The following is a 12,353-nucleotide window of genomic DNA, read 5'->3' on the forward strand; positions in this document are numbered from 1 at the left end:
AGCTTTTATTGCACAATCAAACTATTATACAATGTTCACATTCTGGGTTCCTTATACATATTGTTTGAACATAAAATAGGTCAGAATTGTTCCTTCGTTCATCGTTATAAATTGATTGTTTTATTATTAATTTGACACATTACTTTTCCAGTTTTTTATTGAAATTCAAGCAGTTCAAGTCAAATGAACAGCTTGAAAGGGTCCAAAGGTAAGTGGTGAACTGCCAGAGGTAAATAAAAAAAGGTAAGCTTAACCAAAACTGGAAAATAATGTACATTTCAGAATTATACAAGTAGGCCTTTTTCAGGGAACAAGAAATGGGTTAACAACTTAACTCTATGGAGTCTTGGGCTATTTTGTCCATTTTTGAATTCTTTTCATGTCTTTGTAAGTCATTTTGTGTCTTTTTTTAGTCATTTTGTGTCTTTTTTTGTCATTTTGTGTCTTTTTTTGGTCATTTTGTTTCTTTTTTTAGTCATTTTGTGTCTTTTTTTTGGTCATTTTGTTTCTTTTTTTGGTCATTTTGTTTCTTTTTTGGGTGATCTGAACTGTGCATGTGAGATTGTGTTCAGTGAGCGGGGGTCGCGGACAACATGCATGTTAAATTGGGGGTCGCGACTCAAAAAGGTTGAGAACTACTGCCCTAGCAGCAGCCCGTGCACCCCCGGGGGTCCACGCACCACACTTTGGGAACCCCTCTCTACAGTGTTGTGAGGGAGACTTGCTCACCTTCATCATTTCACTTTGTTTACTACCTGGTCAGAGCAGAGGGTTGTGTTATTTCCAACCCCCAGACAGTCCCAACAGTTCTGGAGGGAAGATAAATAATTAGTCATGAGATGAGTTTCTCCCTTCATCCATCAGCCCGGGGAACATGGCTGCCAAAGGAGAAGTGAAGCCAAATGAGAGTCCTCTCCCTCCAGTGTGTTTGTTCCCCAGACACTCTGCTTTAGATTTCCCTCCTTGATAGGATGACTTTGAAACGCTCAAAAAGCTCGCAAGAACGACTCCATCTTTGTCAGGTTGTTCGCGGATTAAAAGCAGTTTTTTTTATTATTATTTTTCCCGCAGCTCTTGTTAAAAGGAGTGCTTTTAGCAGCGGAAAGAAAGAGAGAGCGGAGATACTACTTCACCTTTTCATCGAAAATTGCTGGCAAAGTAGAAAGACTGAACCTGAGTTGCAAGTCAATTCACAGTACATCTTGTTTGAGGCCATTAAAACATTCAACTGTCACACTATATGTTTTTTCCACCCAGATCGCTTCTCATCTTGCAGTAATTCAACTGTGCGAAGAAGATTTTTATGCTTGAAGTCGTATGAGGAGAAACAGATAAATGTGGGACTCCAGCAGCCGGGGATGTATTTGTAGTTCATTAAGTGATCTATTGAAACCAAAATGGAAAATGAATACTAAATTCCACTCTGATAGACTTCCCTGAAAAAGCCCGTAGGTAGAGGAATATATTTGGTGTCTGGAGAATGTTTCTATAATGTCAAAGTGTGAGAAAACCTTTTGAAAGCTGAATGTTTTGTGAATCGTATCGCTGCTATTCTGCCGCATAGAAATCAAACCGGACATGTTCTTGAACCCTGCGTTGTGCCTGGAGATTTAAAGGATCAGAAAGCTTATTTCCTGTCTTTTTTTCTTGTTTAAGTCCTCTGGTTGACATAGAGCAGTAGTTCTCAACCTTTTTGAGTCGCGACCCCCAATTTAACATGCATGTTACCTGCGACCCCCGCTCACTGATCACCCAGAAAATAAACAAAATGACCAAAAAAGACACAAAATGACCCCAAAAAGACACAAAATGACCAAAAAAGACACAAAATGACTATAAAAAGGAAACAAAATGACCAAAAAAGACACAAAATGACCAAAAAAGACACAAAATGACTAAAAAAAGGAAACAAAATGACCAAAAAAGACACAAAATGACCAAAAAAGACACAAAATGACCCCAAAAAGAAACAAAACGATCAAAAAAAGACACAAATTGCCCACAAAATGATAAAAAAATACACAAAATGACCAAAAAAGACACAAAATGACCCCAAAAAGAAACAAAATGACCAAAAAAAGACAAAATGACTAAAAAAAGGAAACAAAATGACCAAAAAAGACACAAAATGACCAAAAAAGAGACAAAATGACTAAAAAAAGGAAACAAAATGACCAAAAAAGACACAAAATGACTAAAAAAAGGAAACAAAATGACCAAAAAAGACACAAAATGACTAAAAAAAGGAAACAAAATGATAAAAAAAAGACACAAAATGACAAAAAAAAAAGACATTAAGTGACCAAAAAGACTAAAACACATTAACACTTTAACACAGTAATTCAACTGTGCGAAGAAGATTTTTATGCTTGAAGTCGTATGAGGAGAAACAGATAAATGTGGGACTCCAGCAGCCGGGGATGTATTTGTAGTTCATTAAGTGATCTATTGAAACCAAAATGGAAAATGAATACTAAATTCCACTCTGATCGACTTCCCTGAAAAAGCCCGTAGGTAGAGGAATATATTTGGTGTCTGGAGAATGTTTCTATAATGTCAAAGTGTGAGAAAACCTTTTGAAAGCTGAATGTTTTGTGAATCGTATCGCTGCTATTCTGCCGCATAGAAATCAAACCGGACATGTTCTTGAACCCGGCGTTGTGCCTGGAGATTTAAAGGATCAGAAAGCTTATTTCCAAATGTAAAGGCTGTTGAGCTGTTTTATATACGCTCTTATTCATTAAGCGTGTGGCGACTGTTGGATTTATCCCACTATCTGAGACGGCCTCCAAACACCAGAGGAGTTAGTTTCTCTGATAGGCTGCTTCAACTCTTGAATTATTCATTTGTGCTATTTGCCAGACTCGGTGTCCGTGACTGAAAATTCGACAAGGATTGAATGATTGAAGACTCAATGAGGTAAAATATTTCTGATGTTACAGAGGTCGATGCCTCCTGTGAGTTTGTGGGTTGTTGAGCTTTAAAAATGCTAAAAACAGTAGATTTTTTGTTTACAACATTTTGGTTCAAGAACATTTTTGCACGAGCATAAACTCTGAAGTGCATATTAAATCTGAGATGGCAGCTTGTTTAAGTCCTCTGGTTGATATAGAGCAGAAGTTCTCAACCTTTTTGAGTTGCGACCCCCAATTTAACATGCATGTTGCCTGCGACCCCCGCTCACTGATCACAATCTCACAGTTCAGATCATACAAACTCAGTTGATACGACGAATTTTGGACAAATAATGAAGCAGACAACAACTAAAACATCTCTCTGACCAAAATGACTAAACATTACATAAAATTAAGCAAAAAAGACACAAATTGACCACAAAATTATCAAAAAAAGACAAAATGACCAATAAAAAACCCCAAATGACCAAAACAAGACACAAAATGACAAAAAAAAGGCACAAAATGACCAAAAAGACTAAAACACATTAACACAATGCACAGTTCAGATCACCCAGAAAAGAAGCAAAATGACCAAAAAAGACACAAAATGATAAAAAAAAAGACACAAAATGATCAAAAAAAGACACAAAATGACCGAAAAAGACACAAAATGACCAAAAAAGACACAAAATTACCAAAAAAGACACCAAATGACTAAAAAAAGGAAACAAAATGACCAAAAAAGACACAAATTGACCACAAAATGATAAAAAAAGACACAAAATGATAAAAAAAAGACACAAAATGACAAAAAAGACACAAAATGACCCCAAAAAGAAACAAAATGACCAAAAAAGACACCAAATGACTAAAAAAAGGAAACAAAATGACCAAAAAAGACACAAATTGACCACAAAATGACCAAAAAAGACACAAAATGACCCCAAAAAGAAACAAAATGACCAAAAAAGACACCAAATGACTAAAAAAAGGAAACAAAATGACCAAAAAAGACACAAATTGACCACAAAATGATAAAAAAAGACACAAAATGATAAAAAAAGACACAAAATGACCAAAAAAGACACAAAATGACCCCAAAAAGAAACAAAATGACCAAAAAAGACACCAAATGACTAAAAAAAAGGACACAAAATGACCAAAAAAGACACAAATTGACCACAAAATGATTTTAAAAAAGACACAAAATGATTTTTTTTAAAAAGACACAAAATGAGAAAAAAAAGACACAAAATGACCAAAAAACACACAAATTGACCACAAAATGATTAAAAAAAAAGACACAAAATGATAAAAAAAAGACACAAAATGACAAAAAAAAAGACATTAAGTGACCAAAAAGACTAAAACACATTAACACATGAACACTTTAACACAGTGGAGACAGAGCTGACTTCCAAAATGATTTGGCGACCCCCAGAAATCATCTCGCCACCCCAATTGGGGTCCCGACCCCAAGGTTGAGAACAGCTGACATAGAGTATAGGAAACTATAAGATTTTTATGAAGCCAAACTTGATGCTATTTCCCCTCTGAGGCTTGAGTTTGGTTTTACACTAAATGCTGTGGGTAAAATAGAAAGCAGCAGCTTTTACTTCTCTGTCTCGTTCTCATAAAAGCTTCTATCTTTTACCTTAGCGAGCAGCTACTTGATCTCCCATTCTGAACCGGCGATTCCTCTCCTCATTTCAGAGCAGCTGCTATTGAAACCCTCTCTTTCCATCCTCTCTTTTTTTTGAGTCATTCACCCCAACTTGAGCCACATTTAATGACTCGGAGCTGCAGCCTTTCCTTGGCTGTCACAGAGGGGCTTTTAACAAGGTCCTGCACTCTTTTTGCTCTTTCCTCCTCATTCTACTGTGCTGACACCACTTTCCCCTCTTTCTCCCTGTAATTTCGCCTTTCTCTGAGGTTAAAGTGTACAAGGGCTGGACTAGAGGAAGAGTGGAGATGGGAAGTGGTGAGTGCATTTATGCCTTTTATTAAATAGGAGCCCTGCACCTTTCTCAACCACTTTCAGGCCTGAGTTAAGACAGATTTTTCCTGAATTGTAATTGGCTTCATACATGGTTATATTTTAGTTTATTCCTAAATAAAAAAAACATCCATACGTCTCTCAAATACAGAGTTTGTGCTTTATAACTAGTTGATTAGATTAGATTAGATTAGATTTGACTTTATTTATCCCACAGCGGGGAAATTTCTTTGTTACAGCCGCAGAAAATCACACAATATTAAGATAAGATAAAAAAACAATCTAAGAAAAGACATTTAACAATATACAAAATATACAAAATAATAATAATATACTATATACAACTTAGTGCAATTTAAGTGGAGAATGTGCAGAGTGCAGATTATATGCAAAAATGTTCAGATTGTGCAGGTGTTTTGATGAATAATATACATAAAACATTCTACAACAATAACCAATTAATCATTTTCAAGACAAAATGACAAACAGGTTATTATTTTTCTATCATAAATACAGAAATTTCTTTGGGTTTTGGCCTTTTAAAGAAATATTTTTGTACATATGGCTAACTATTCTTTGTTCTGACACATTGTAACATTTTTTAAACCTTGTTATAATATTTAATTTATTAAAGAATCCATTGTTAAATTGAGATAATAATCAGCAGATTAATTGACAATGAGTACAACATTGCAGCATAATGAATATATATATATATGTATTTATGTAATATACACTACTGGTCAAAAGTTTTAGAACACACCAACTTTTCCAGAATTTAATTGAAAATGATGCAGTTTAATGTCTCAGTGTACTCTGAAATTAATGCACATTTGCAACATTTAAAATTCTTTATTGAGCATGATAGTGTTTTGAAAGTAAAAAAAAGATTCAAAATCACATTTTATGTTGGACTAAAGGACTAAAAAAAGACACAAAATGACCAAAAAAAGACACAAAATGACAAAAAAAGACACCAAAAGACACAAAATGACTAAAAAAAGATACAAAATGACCAAAAAAGACACCAAAAGACACAAAATGACTAAAAAAAGACACAAAATGACAAAAAAAGACACCTAAAGACACAAAATGACCAAAAAAAGACACAAAATGACCAAAAAAAGACACAAAATGACTTACAAAGACATGAAAAGAATTCAAAAATGGACAAAATAGCCCAAGACTCGATAGAGTTAAGTTGTTAACCCATTTCTTAGTGGATATATGTGCTTTATGAATGTGTGGAATATATATATATACATATATATGGAATATGAGGTATTGCTCAGTTATCATGGCCAGGACTCACTGCATGTGTTTGTGTGTTTAAAGATGAATGGGGATCTGATGTCCTTGGGCTTATATTTGTATTCATAACGAACAAGGAAATTAAAGCCAACTAAATCACCTCAGGCTCCGTGCATTTCAATTATAGACAGTATAAAAGAGTTATTGATCCATAGCAGAGGAGACACACTGAGAGGCAGAGAGATTTTTAAATACTCATCAGTCGTCACACTCCTATAAGGTTTGCTAAATCTGTTCTTTAATAGATTTTTAGGAGAAGGAGAAAGCCAGCGGGCTTCAGCCAACGGGTTAAACAGCACCAAGTGTTTGTGTTTTATTCTGAAATAATTCCCTTGTGTGTTCCCTTGTACTGTTTCTCCAGTAATCTATATTGTAGTGTCCGGCAGTTTTCTCTTAGAGTCTCCGGGGGTTTGTGGCGTTCCATCATCTTTAAGCTGCAGTAAAGAGCAGGAGGGGGGGCTGCTCAGGTTCCTTCAGTGTTCCACCTGACCATGATTAATGTGAGAAAGGCCCAGATCACACCTAGCCTCCCCCATCTCCCTCCCCCCCACCACCTCCAGCCCTGCTCTCTAATGGTTTAGCAGTGGGATCCAATGTGTTCAGCCAGCCGTGCAGCGCAGAAGCTCCAGAGGTCAACTAGCCGTCTCCCAGACGTGCTGGAAGACCCTCGAGCTCAACGGATGAATTTCTGAGCGGGCCTCCTGAGGACAGGCCCAGGGGCCCGGAGGTCAGGAGGGGCCAGAGCTTCAGTTGAATGGACTCTTAAAAAATTTTTGTTAGAAATAAACGAAGAGACATAAAATACCACAAAGACACACGCAAGCACGCACAAAAGACTTAAAACAACTATGACCATGCAACTCTACCAGATGCAAAAACCAACTTAAAACTAAAATTCAGGACAAGTAAAAAGAACTCCAAGGGACCACAAAAAGACTCAAACTTTGCAAAAGATGCAAAACAGCCATAGTGATACAATGCCACTTTAAAGAAGAGCAAAATTACTGCACTGTAAAAAAAAAAATCTGTTTAATTTACGGAAAAATACCGGCAGCTGTGGTTGCCAATACTTCACCGTAAAAATGACAGTGAATGGGTTTTCTATTCTAAATTTAAATGTAAATATCAGCAAAAACTGTCATTTAGACTGAATAATCCTGTTATTTTTAGGGTTATTGTGTCATTAATTTACACATCATGGTATTTCTCCATAAATTTTGCATGAAAATTTTATATTTTTTACACACAAAACTGTGTGTTTCTTCCAGTTTATGACAGTAAAAGTAAAAGTTTTGTGCTATTCTTTGATTTACAGTAATTAAAAGTGTCTAATACAGTGATAAAGAATTTTTCAATTTACGCCCATTTCAGATGTATTTGACAGAGTTTTACTGTTATTTCTACAAACAGTTTTTACAGTGTACAAAGATATAAAAACTTGGCTTCAAAAAGAAACAAGTTAGATCCCATGAGACACAAAATGGCTATGAAGAGACCATAGATTGTAAAAATAATGGATGTAGCGACCATGATGTCACCCATTGTTTTGTGGCCCGTTTGAGGCATCGAGTTCAGCGTTACACTCTTCGCCATCTTGTATCGCCATCTTGTTTTCGGAAACGGGGAGCAGACCATATTTGGACTGTTGAGGACCTCTCTACACCAGCAACCTGACTGAGAGAAGCCGCTGCTAATTCATGTTAGCATTAGCTGGAGCATTAACTGGGATGTTAGTTTTGGCTAGCAAAAAAAACAAAAACAAAATGTATGTTACTGACCTAAGAAAACATAAACAGCGACTCCTTGGAGTGTTCCAACCAAACGTGGAACAAGACATTTTTAATGAACAAAATGTCATTGTCATTAACGTCATTAAATGAAAATACAGTTATGCTATGAGCTCATAAGCTACGAGACAAAATAGCTATTCTATCCTATTTTCTACTTAAGGGTTCATTATCTTGAAGAAGATTTTTTACTAGCAATTGAGACCATAGTGTTGTCTTTTCTGAGGTAATAAATCAAGTGAGAAGTTTTCTCATTTTGTATTGAAATGGATGGACCCAAATGCTTCTGCAGCTGCAGTCAGCGCCCCCTGCTGGAATTTTCGGTAGAATGCAGTTTAAGGCACTTCCTGGTTTGCCTCCCTGCTCAGACCAGGAGGTTGCCGCCTGGGAGAGACACATTGTGACTACAAGGAGACAAAAAATGGCAACAAAAAGGCACAAGTTGACTACAAAGACACATAAAAAGTGATAAAAGAGACATAACTTGCTACTAAGAGACACAACATAACAGACATAACAGAAAGGTGTGCTCATGATAGTAAGTAAGCCATTCAATATGAAAAAAGACAAAACAAAATGATTTTTTGACTAAAGTAATCCAATCTTACTTGACTTAAACCAAAACGTCTAATTAGTCAGCAGAGAGGGAGCAGCCCTACTAGCATGATTTCAAAGTGATGCAAATGATGACAGAGATATAAAAACATCCCCATGATAACTGAGAACGATATGAGACAAAGAAGAACCACACAGAGAAACAAAACAAGGCAGCTGCATCACTTGTAGCTGTTTGTGTCTCTTCCAATATGAATGTTTGCTCTTCTGCAGGATGGGTGGGGGTCTTTTACATGTCTGAGCCCCGGGGCCGACTGGCTCCTAATCCATCCATGTCTACTTCCTTCTTTCATTCTTTATTTCCCGGTTTCTTTTTGTCCCTCTCTTTTTTTCTCTCTATATACTATCTTCCCTCTGTGCCATCTGTCTCCCCGCTGTGTCTCCTGTAATGCCACAGACGCTCTTTGTGAAAAATGGGGGAGATCACAGAGGATTTCTATCTATCTGACCCCAGTGTGCCCTTCATCTTCCTCTCACAGCTTGATCTATCACACACAAGTGCTTTTTATTGTTGTTTGGCAGACGGCTCTTGGCCCATGGCTGTACTTGTCTCTCTCCGCCCCTCTCATTATTACTGTGAGGCTCTGCTGGGAATAAGCCAAAAATATTAGCATTTTTCTCTTTATCATTTTTTTGTCATTGTCTGTAAAACCACGCTCCAATTCACAGTCCGTATTCTTTGCACATTGTGATACTAGAGTTTCATGATCAGGTTAAGGGTTTTCACAAAGACAATTCTGTCATTAAACATGTTTTTGAAGACACTGCAATCCTCTACCTTATTACCTTATTTATAGCCAGCTCTTAACCCTTTATCAGGCAAAGAACCGTATTTGGTAACTTCAGCGGATATCCAAAATAAAAAATAAAAACATTTAGAGAAAAAAGTTGCAAATTTACTAGATTAAAGTGGCAGATCTGCATGAAAAAAAGTCGCAGATTTAAGAGAAAGAAGTGGGGAAAAAAGCAACTTTTTTCGCGCAGATTCACCACTTTAAATCTTGTAAATCTGCGACTTTTTCATGCAGATTTGCCACTTAAAATATCTTAAATCTGCAACTTTTTGTCTTGTAGATTTGCCATTTTAAATCTCGTAAATCTGCGACTTTTTCACGCAGATTTGCCACTTTAAATCTCATAATTCTGCGCCTCTTTTCATGCAGATTTGCCACTTTAAATCTCGTAAATCTGCGACTTTTTTGCGCAGATTTGCCACTTTAAATCTCGTAAATCTGCAACTTTTTTCGCGCAGATTTGCCATTTTAAATCTCGTAAATCTGCAACTTTTTTTCTTGTAGATTTGCCACTTTAAATCTCGTAAATCTGCGACATTTTTTCGCGCAGATTTGCCATTTTAAATCTCGTAAATCTGCGACCTTTTTCGCGCAGATTTGCCATTTTAAATCTCGTAAATCTGCGACTTTTTTCGCGCAGATTTGCCACTTTAAATCTCGTAAATCTGCAACTTTTTTCGCGCAGATTTGCCACTTAAAATCTCTTAAATCTGTGACTTTTTTTCTTGTAGATTTGCCACTCTAAATCTCGTAAATCTGCTACTTTTTTCGCGCAGATTTGCCACTTTAAATCTCGTAAATCTGCAACTTTTTTTCGTGTAGATTTGCCATTTTAAATCTCGTAAATCTGCAACTTTTTTCGCGCAGATTTGCCACTTCAATCTAGTAAATGTGCAATTTTTTTCTCGACCCCATCTTGATATCCACTGAAGTTACCAAATATAGTTATTCGCCTGATAAAATGTTAAATGGCTCCCACCAAACAAACGTATGGCGGCAATATTTCCAGACTGGTATTTTAGACATGTGGTGCATTATATTCAAAAGCACTCCACCTGTTTTGATGCTTTTCTGCTGTCACTTTATCTCCTTGACCCTTTACAACAACAGATATCCACTATGCTGAGAAAATCTAATCATCTGCTTGACGAACTTCTCAATAAAACACAAATTGCAGCGTCTCCTCCCTTTCACTATGTTGTTTGAGCCACCCAATTTACACCTTTTATATTTCTTTTTAACAGCTTCCTCATCCTTTGCTATACTGAATATAATTTACACAAAATGACTCTTATGAGCCAAGTTTTCTAAAGTATATTCACACCTTTATATCAAAGAAAGTCACTGTTTTCATGCAGCATGGATTCTTCTTGAGATAAACTTGTTTGAAGCAGATAACACTGATATATTCTGTTCACCAGAAGCCAGTCATTGTCTCGCAATTAGCACCTTCAGTATCTAATAAATGCGAGTTTCACTTCATTAATTTAGTAGAAATTAATCTCAGAGAAAAGCGAGAGAGAGAGTGGAAACCTTCCATAACAAGTGTGCTAATTACCAACAACTAATGTACATTGTCCTGCAAAAGGCAGATATAAAACGGTCAAAGTGTACAGTCGTGTCTTCGGCTAATCTCCCCGGCAACTTGGCAGTGACAACAAGTCTCGTCTCTTTGAAGTGTCAGTTCATATATATTCTGAGGGCCGCGGGGTGTTGTAGCGCTGCGATGTTTGTATCAACACAGCAGTCACTTTGTTAACAGCCTTTTAACATTCCCCTGCTACAGCTTATGGGTTTCCTTTCCCCTCAGGTCTTTGTATAATAAGGAGGGGTTGTTCATTTAGTCTGAACCCACTACAGCAAATGATTAGACTGTTAACTGTTAAGGGCTGCTGTGCTGGTACAGTATTGACTGGAGGTGAACGGGCTTTCATCAGAAAGACAGACGGTAAATCACAGGGATTAGTCAACATATTGTCACATCGATGGACAACTCTGCCTCCTAGAGATTCGTCTTATATACCAGTAATTAGCAGCTGGAAATGCATTATCAACCTAATGAGAACATGCTTATCTATATACTGCCTGGGACAACCTGGTCTCACAGGAATCCGTGGAATAGCCACGGATTTGTTTAACTCAAAATCCGTGGAATAGCCACGGAATCACTCCTAGAATCCTAGAATCCAACCTAGAAATGATGAGTCACAGAGATACGTTAGCAGAACTACGGTAAAACTACTGGTTCAATTTTCATGAAACTTGGTGGAATGGAGATACGTGGGTCAAGCAAGAACCTTTTCCTCTCCAATTTGATTTTCCCTTTTTTTGTTAACATTGCAAGGCATTTATGCTACATTCATGTGGTGTCAGAAAAATGTATTTTTCACAGTCCGAAATCTTCCTTTCCCAAAGTAAAATGTACTTGCCCCTATACTTATTGTGCTATTTATTATATCTTATCAAATCACAATGGATTTGCTGTCAAACTTGCACGTTTGTTATATACAGTCACGGGAAAAAAATTATTAGACCATTGTTTTCTTCAATTTCTTGTTCATTTTAATGCCTGGTACAACTACAAGTACATAACATAATGAGAACAAGAGTAATAGCTCATAACCAGTGGTGGTTCTTCACAGGGGCCTCCAGGGGCCACTGCCCCTGTGAAGAAGCCTTTGGCCCCTGCTGTGGCCCCTGTGTCAAATTAATAATAAAATGATCAATTTATAACGATGAACAATGGAACAATTCTAACCTTTTTTTTTGTTCAAACAATATCTCATTGTACACAAAAGGAACCCAGAATGTTACATTGTATAATAGTTTAACTCCATGGAGTCTTATTGGGCTATTTTGTACATTTATGAATCCTTTTCATGTCTTTGTAAGTCATTTTGTGTCTTTTTTGGTCATTTGTGTCTTTTTTAGTTATTTTGTGTCTTTTTTTGTC

The 12,353-nt window shown here is 36.6% G+C and overlaps 1 protein-coding gene across 1 annotated transcript in view; it reads left to right on the forward strand.

Annotated features, from left to right (window-relative positions):
* Positions 1 to 12,353, forward strand: part of LOC131981619 (ecto-NOX disulfide-thiol exchanger 2-like) — a 331,480-nt gene that overhangs the window by 135,488 nt on the left and 183,639 nt on the right. The gene's annotated exons all lie outside the window — the stretch shown is intronic.

The sequence above is a fragment of the Centropristis striata genome, chromosome 12, assembly GCF_030273125.1.
Source record: "Centropristis striata isolate RG_2023a ecotype Rhode Island chromosome 12, C.striata_1.0, whole genome shotgun sequence".
Taxonomy (NCBI): domain Eukaryota; kingdom Metazoa; phylum Chordata; class Actinopteri; order Perciformes; family Serranidae; genus Centropristis; species Centropristis striata.